The sequence below is a fragment of the Quercus robur genome, chromosome 9, assembly GCF_932294415.1.
Source record: "Quercus robur chromosome 9, dhQueRobu3.1, whole genome shotgun sequence".
NCBI lineage: Eukaryota > Viridiplantae > Streptophyta > Magnoliopsida > Fagales > Fagaceae > Quercus > Quercus robur.
Genome location: NC_065542.1, coordinates 44,766,573 through 44,775,762, shown reverse-complemented (window position 1 = coordinate 44,775,762; position 9,190 = coordinate 44,766,573).

Genomic DNA, 9,190 nt, shown 5'->3' with positions numbered 1-9,190 from the left:
GAAGAAGATCACACTGTTGAAGAAAATGAGTTTTCGAATTTCCAGAAATGGTATAACCCGAAGGTTGATACTAAGTCCATCTACAAGGCTAGCTGAGCTAAAAATATTTTTTATTCTTGGTACAAATTAAGAATTGTTGAACAAACAATTTCTATTTCAAAAACCCATGAAAAGTGTTGCTTGTTTTCTAAAAGAAATATTAATGATTTTCTTGCTAAAAAATTCAATTATTTGCATATTGGTCTTGTTCAAGTTGCTCTTAAACCACTCACTAGAAAAGGTATAAATGCTTCTGTTCTTATGTGTTTAAGAGATGCTAGATTCAAGAACTTTTTTGATAGCATACTTGGTATGATTACTGCATCTTTGTATGATGGTCCTGTTTATTTTGACTGTTATCTTGATATTTCTCTTGCTTTGGATGATCCTAATATTGTTAAAGCTTTAACCTTGAATATTTTGACATTTGGTTATAACATGGAAGAAGGAAGCAAGCCTTTTGCTCTTATTTATCGTATTTATTATAGACTTTCATGTACTCAATTGAATCCTTGTGCTAGGATAAAGAGAGAACTTACTGGAAAGACCATGTTAATCCAATGTTCAACCCCTGATGCTAGAATTCAAGTTCCAAAAATGATTCAATGGCAAGATGTTAATCTTCCCAAAAAATGGTTGTTGGAACAAGAATCTCCTCTTGCTAAACCTGTTTTTGATACCCATATTCAACAATATCTTGATGGCACTGTTAAAATAAATTTTCGTGATAATCAACCCTTCAGGATCAACAAGGGAAGACATTCCTTTGCTGGATCTGAAAGTATTTCAAAAAGAGAACAAGATCTCAATGATTTTTTGCAAAAGAATTTTGAAAAACCTGGTTTGAAGCTAAAAGGAGTTTCAAATGTCAACTCCCAAATTAGCATTGCTTTCTATTCTACTAAAGCTGAACCTTCCTCTCCATATAGTAGAACTACTATTTAAGAAGAAGAAGACACTAGATCTATTTCTCCATCTATTTCTGACTTTCCTTCTATTGATACCCCTGTTTTCCAAAGTCAATTAAGAGTTTTAAATGTTTTGAACAAAAACTTTGAAATTGACATGGTTTCCTTGTTTAATGAATTTGTTTCTGCAAAAAAAGGGAGATAAAAGAAAGTACTACCGGAGTACTTTTACTCAGTTTGAGAAAGACCGTGTTAAAAGGAAATGGAAAGAAAAGATGAATCAGCTGCAAAAACACATTTTGTTTTTTGATTTCCTTGAAAACTATTATAATTCGAAAGATGAAGTTTCAAAAAATCATTTGAATCTAATAAAGAAATCAAATTTTGTTAAAAAAGATAAAACCATTGTTAGGTCTAGCCATCTGCCCCTTGAGATAGTTCTTGTAAACTGTAAAGGGACTGAAGTAAAGACCTTTCCTTTGAAAATTGGTGATGAACAAACCCCTGTTCATAGTATCATTGAACAAAACAATTTTACTAATGAATCTTTGCATGTTATTGGTCAACAACTTGACCGTATTGAGGAAAAAATTGTTGAAAAAGCTGCTGTTTTAAAACCTGAGAAACCTTTGATTGATTTACCTAGTCAAAGAGAAAAATTGAGTTTTAAAACCTCTTAGGAAAAAACCCTTGAGATTGTTGAGAAAATGCTTTTTGATTTAAAAGTTAAAACGGAAGGTACTTCTACTAGTGCTACTACCAATGTTGCTTGAACTATTTCAAGAAATGAAAAAGAAACTGTTTTTGAAGAAAACACAAATTTTGACTCATTATCTTCTGTTTCTGTTAAAAAGGTTTTCGATGATGATTTACCATAAATTAAAAGATTTGTCAGAAAATCTAATCCTATGTCTTTTACAAAAAATTGGTATTCAAAACCTACTCCAGATATGTAGTTTGAAGAAAGATCTTTTCAAACTTAGTTTTTTATTTCCGCTGATAAACTTTATGAATGGAATATTGATGGTTTGTCTGAACAGGAAATCATTAAAAAAATGGGTCATATGTCTATGGTTGGAACTACTTATATGAATAACCATAATCTTAACCACCCTGAAATTGTTGACTTTTTTGTTACTGGTTTTTCTAGCACTCTTCGTGGATGGTGGGATTCAAATCTCACAGAAGATTCCAGAGAATCTATTAAAACATCTGTTAAAAAGGATGATGAAGGTTTGCCTATTTTTGATGAAAGTATTGGTCGAGGTATTCCTGAAGGTTTGATGAAGGTTTGCCTATTTTTTACAAGAACAGAAGGAATCTTAAAACAGACATTACCATGGCAAACATGAGCATTATTTAATTCATATTTAATCTTCATTTGAGTGCCATTGGTAGAAACCAATCTTTTAGTTGACTTTTCAAAATATTTTGAATGAATTAATCCTTCTTGGATGCAGTTCATATCTGCACAAGAATCAATCATAGCAATAACAGTGAAATGATAATCATGGGAAATGACAATTTTAACTTTTGTAAACCATTTTGGAGGAAGCATTTTATTAACAAGATTAAGTTGAGAATTATCAACAATACCTTTATAAGAAAGAAGAGCCTGTTGACAGGATTCATCTTCATCTTTATGCTTATCTTGTTCATTATCATATTGATTTTGATCAAGATTTTTATCAATTTTTAACAATAACAATTATTGTTTAAGATTAATGTTATCACTTTTAATGCTTTCAAATTCATTTTTTAATTCAATTATTTCTTGTTTAACAACAGTGATTTCATGTTGAAGATCATTAACAATTAATTCTTTGGATTTCTTTTTATTAAATCTTTCCAAAGTTTCTTCAAAGCTTATAGTTGATTTTATTTTTGGGGTAATTACACATAACCCACCTATGGTTTGGGTGAAAATCACTTTGCCTACCCATGGTTTGAAAAATATCACTTAACCCACCTGTAGTATGTTCTGTTTGTTTTTCGTAGCCCACCTCTGTTAAAATCAGGGGTAAATAGGTATTTTTCCTCAAATTTTATGTCTTTCCTTCCAAAACGAAAAATAGAGCAAAAATGTAAGAGAAACAAGATCAAAAAGTGGTATTTATCTCTCTCTCCATTCACACAAATTTTGAACATGAAAAACATGAAGACATACCCAAAAAAATAAAAAGCCTAAGCCCCATTGCCTCCCTCAACCCTTTGGCTTACTCCATCATAAACAGAAAATGAAAAAGAACGAATACAAATCAGAATAGACCAATAATTTCCAGCCTCTCCTCCACAACCAAAACCAACCTCCATCGCCACCACAATTAGTATCCATCCAAAAATCAATACCATAGCAAGCAAAAAAAAAAAAAAAAAACTAAACCAAACATATTTTGGGTCTCAATCCTCACTGAATCCAAATCTCCAATTCTATGACATCTCAGTTCTCAAGTTCAAGGTGAAAGAAGCAGAACCATCGAAGGTGAAGGGGACACGGCCGCACGACCCTTGACCCATACTTATCAAGGCGTGAGAGAGGGAGGTAGAGGCCAATCTGAAGTCACCCAAAACTGCCACCCAAAGACCCACTGCCTCAAACATCCACCAATCAAACCAACACCCAAACAACCACCAAACCAACATCCAAACAACCACCAAACCAACATCCAAAGCAACCCAAACACCCAGCAACTACTGGCGAGCAAAGCCCACCATCGACGACCACGACAAGTGAAATAGAAATCCAGAAACGAAAAATCTTCAAGCCGCCGCTGCTGTCACCGTCTTCCTACCCCTACCGCCGTCATCCCTTACTTCTACTGTCACTGCAGCCTTCAAGCTTTTGAACCGAGAGAGACAAAGAAGAATCTCATAGAGAAGAAGCTCGATTGTGGCCAGGTTGAGAAGCTCATAGAGGAGGCTCATGAAGATTAGTTTGTGTTGTGTTTGGGTGGTGGGAAAATGGGGGAAATAAAAGAAGAGAAAAATGGGTATTTGGGGGGATGGGGTTTTTAGATTGTTTTGCAATGTGGGACTTTGAGAGCTAAAACTTAAGGTGGAGTGTAATTTGTTTTGTTGTTTTCGTGTGTGGTTTGGTTTATTTAATTGTTGAGAAAGGAAAAGAGTATGAAAATTAGTTTGTGAATTGTTTGGGTTCTGAGAAAATGAGAGTGAGAGAGGCAATGGGCCTTAGGCTTTTTATTTTTTTGGGTACGTTCTTCAGTTCTTCATGTTCAAAATTTGTGTGAATGGAGAGAGAGACAAATACATCTTTTTGATCTTGTTTTTCTTGTATTTTATCTCTATTTTTTGTTTTGGGAGGAGAGAGACATAAAATTTGAGCAAAAATACCTATTTACCCCTGATTTTAACAAAGGTGGGTTACGGAAAACAAACGGAACATACCACAAGTGGGTTAAGTGATACTTTTCAAACCACGGGTAGGCAAAGTGATTTTCGCCCAAACCATAGGTGGGTTATGTGTAATTACCCCTTTAGTTTTTTACCAGTTTCATCTTTTATCAAATTTTTCTTAAGTTTATCCAAGTATTCTTTTTGCAATTTAGGGTTTTCAATTTGACTTATCAATTTAATCAACAAACTTTCATTTTCTTCACTTTTAGTGAGACCATTAACAGATTTAATAACATTACAGCAGGAATCTCTATAACCAATTTTAATATTAGGAGAATCAGAAGAATCATCAGCAGATTGATAACAAGAATTAGATGAGGAAGAAAAATCCTCTTCCAAGGAATCAGATGAATTGTTTGATTCAAGGATTCGGAATAATTCTTCTTCTCTACAACAAATTGATAACATGTTAAACTTATTTTTTAACTTACCAGGTTTTTGTTTGCAATCTTTACTATAGTGTCTAGGTTTACCACAGTTAAAACATTTGCCTTTACCTGATCTTTGTTTATCATATTTTTTAGAAACATTTTTCTTTTTAGCATAAAAATCATTAGGTTTAACAAAGTTGGTTTTGTATTTTTTATATTTTTTATGGCTATAATTTTTGTGACTTTTATCATATTTTTTTACCATTTTGCTTGGAAGGAGTAATAGGGGGCAAACCATATTGTTCATAGAAATTATCCATTTCATATTTAGCTTTTCTTTTATTTTTTAAATAGTATCTTAACAATTTTTCATCATTACACATATTAATACCAAGTTTTTTAATAGTGCTTAAAATATCACCATAAGTTAAATTATCATAATCAATAGAATCATTTTTACCAATCAACTCTTGTTTTACCTTATGAGCAAAGATAGGAGGCAGACCGTGAATAAACTTTTCTTTCCAACTAGGCTTGTAGCAATCTTTCCGAAGCATCACTCTAGAAATGAAGACATCTTGGTACCAATTGTAGTCAAACATAGTAGGACATCTCAAATTGTTTAGATAATCAGAAATTCGAGACGAAATATTAGATGGAGTACCAAAAAAATGTTTGAGAATAGTATAGACCAAGGTATTGATATCGTCAGGTATACCTTTGCCAATACTTTCATCAAAAATAGGCAAACCTTCATCATTCTTTTTAACAGCATGCTTAATAGATTCTCTAGAATCTTCTGTGAGATATGAATCCCACCATCCATGAAGAGTGCCAGAAAAACCAGTGACAAGAAGGTCAACAATTTCAGGGTGGTCAAGATTATGGTTATTCACATAAGCAATTCCAACCATAGACATATGACTCATTTTATTAATGATTTCCTGTTCAGAAAAACCATCAATATTCCACTCATAAATTTTATTTGCAGAAACAGAAAATTGTGTTTGAAAACCTCTTTCTTCAAACTGCATATCAGGAGGAGTAGGTTTTGAATACCAATTTTTTGTAAAATTTTTAAACTTTAATTTCCCATCTTTACTAGGTAAATCAATCGAAGGTTTTTCAGTTTTTGAAACAAGATTTTTTTCAACAATTTTTTCTTCAATACAGTCAAGTTTTTGACCAATAATATACAAGGATTCATTAGTAAAGTTATTTTGTTCAATAATACTGATAATAGGAGTTTGCTCATCAGCAACTTTGAAAGGGGAGGCCTTAACATTAGTCTTCTTACAGGTTATCAAAATTGTCTCAAGAGGCAGATGGCTAGACCTAACAATGGTTTTATCTTCTTTAACAAAATTTGATTTTTTTTATCACATTCAAATGATTTTTTGAAACTTCATCTTTTGAAACATAATGATTTTCAAGGAAATCAAAAAACAAAATATGATTCTTCAATTGATTCATCTTTTCTTTCCATTTCCTTTTAACACGATCTTTTTTAGACTGAGCAAAAGTACTTTGGTAATATTTTCTTTTATCTCTATTATAAGCAAAAATAAATTCATTATACAATGAAACCATATCTATTTCAAATCTCTCATTGAAAACATTCAAAACTCTTAATTGATTTGGGTAATAAGGGGTTTCAATAGGGGGAAAATCAGAAATAGATGGAGACACAGATCTAGTGTCATCTTCTATTACAAAAGACCCTTACTACCCCTACAATCAGGAGCGGTTTGGTCATGATGAAGAAGAAACTCAAGATTTAGCGGAAGATTGATTCCTTCCCCTATTTATTTGGCCTGCACAATGGCCAAAATGCTACAATGTTTACCCCCTGATGAAATTCTCACTATTGTTTCACACCATTGCCCCATGCAAATGATGATGTTTTGAAAAAGAGATTTTTCATGCTTTTAATCATTTCAAGCTTACTTTCGGTAAGTTTTGGTTCCTTGAATTGAAGAATTAGACAAGGTCTCTACTACTGATGATTTGAGACAAAAAGTGAAAAAATCCCTATTCACTTTTTACTGTTCACTAATCACTGTTCATGAATTACTATTCACCGATTACTGTTCACTTTTCATTGTTCATCAGTACTGTTCACTACGCTTTTTAAGCCTATTTAAAGGGGGATGTCCCTTATGTTAAACCAAGTTTTGCTCTAGAGCCAAAATTCTCTTTTAAGACTACTTCTCTCCTTCAGAACTTCTCTCTAGAATTTCCACTATTACCACTATTTCCCTACAAAGCTTTGTAACTAAAACTAGTTCAAGCCTTGTAACTGTTAACCCTATTGAGACCTTGTAACTACTACTGTAAGTTCTACTACTTATTTTCAATATTAACTACTTTCAGCTTTCAGTTTGTTCTACACTTTATATTGTTTTGATCTATATTGCTTGGTTGGTTCTACCGCCTTACTATTGTTTTAAATTACTTTGATTATATTTGCAATACCGCCTTTTTGGCTGGTTCTACATTGTTTATTTTAACATAATATTACTGTGCTTCCGCCTTCAGCACTGTGTCCCTTCCCTTAACTCTAGAGCAAAACTTGGTTTGACATAAGGGACATCCCCCCTTAGATAGGCATAAAAAGTATAGTGAACAGTACCGATAAACAGTAATCCATGAATAGTAAAAAGTGAATAGTGATTTTTTTCACTTTTTGTCTTAAATCAACAGCAGCAGGGGCCTTGTTTGATTCTTCAATCCAAAAAACCAAAACTTGCCGAAAGCAAGCTTGAAATGACTAAAAATATGAAGAATCTTTTTTTTCAAAACATCATCATTTGCCTAGGACAGCAGTGTGAAACAATAGTGGGAATTTCACCAGAGAGTAAAATTAGGATCATCCAAAGCAAGAGTAATATCAGATAAAAAGTGAAATAAAGAGGATCATCATACAAAGAAGCAGTAATCATACCAAGAATGCTATAAGTTACCACTATTGTTTTACACTAATGCCTAATAATGATGTTTTGAAAAGAAGATTCCCAATGATTCCTCATGCATTTGGTCATTCCAAGTTCATTTTCGGCAAACTTTGGATAAGGCTCTTTGGCTAAAAATTTGAAGACAAAAAGTGAAATTTTACTATTCACTACTGTTCACTATTTACTATTCACTTTTACTATTCATGGCACTGTTCACTTCGAATTTTTGTCTATATAAATGACAACCCTCCTTAAATAGGCAAAAACTCGGAGTGAACAGTGCCATGAACATATACACATTTATACATACATATATATGATGGTCCTTGAAAAAGGCTTTCAAGACAGATTACCATGTTAGGACTATAGAACAAGTCTACAGTATAAACAAGGAGTATGAAACATGCTACTTGTTACCCTTTTGGTATCAAAGCTAAGTTTTGGCCGATCGTAAGTGTTTGTAAGTTACTGTAATTATTTTCAATCAAGTTGGCAGTATAGCCATAGTTATCCATTATTTTGTGCATTATCATTATTTTGAATATGTTATCCCCTACTTGTTATATTTTGTTTTGCATCTATTTTCTGATAACTCTTCCATTACCATTTGTCACTTTCTTCATCTACTATCTCTTCTCCATACTTGTCTACTGTAATTTCTTTTGGTGGTAGGCTGAGCCTCCCTTTTAATCTTCTGTTTACTGTTCTGTGTCATCTGTTCAAGCTAATTAGTTACTTCCCAATTATCTGCTTTTTCTTATTCCTATTTTTAGCCCCAAAGTTTGTTGCAGATATGTACTGTTGAGACAAGGAAGTCCAGATCTGTGTTGTTGTGCAACCCAGCAAGACCCGTTATCTTTCTTGTTTGGGGTTTGGTCAACCCATGTTAGCCGAAGAGAGGTGTTTAGGGTGGTCCCCACTGTGTGGAAAGATTGTGGTAGTAAGAGGTTGTAGTTAGCACGTGAGAAGGCGTTGGTCTCGTTAGAACACACTGTTTTAGATCTAAGGTTATATCCAGAAATTTGGAGATAAAGGTGATTAGGTTGTGATTGTTTATCTTAAGCTTTTAATTCAAAACAATGAATAGATTGTTTAGAAGCAGTTCTTCTACCAGCATTAGATCTTCCCATTCATCCCTACCTAAGATCCCTCAAGATGATGAAATTCTCAATTCAGAATCTTACCAGTTATCAGATACAGATCTAAAACTAAGAGATTGGAACATCCCTAAAGTCCCCACCAACCAGATCTACAAGTCATCTTCATAGTCCTTGAAAAAGACTTTCAAGACAGATTACCATGTTAGGACTAAGAACAAGTCTACAGTATAAACAAGGAGTATGAAACATGCTACTTGTTACCCTCTTCTGCTCTGAAGGCACACAAAAAAGGTCACAATTACCTTCACATAGGTTTAGTCAAAGTTGGAGTCAAACCTTTGATCAGAGAAGGATTGAATAACTTGATCCTAATGGCCCTTAGAGACACCCGTTATATCAGATTT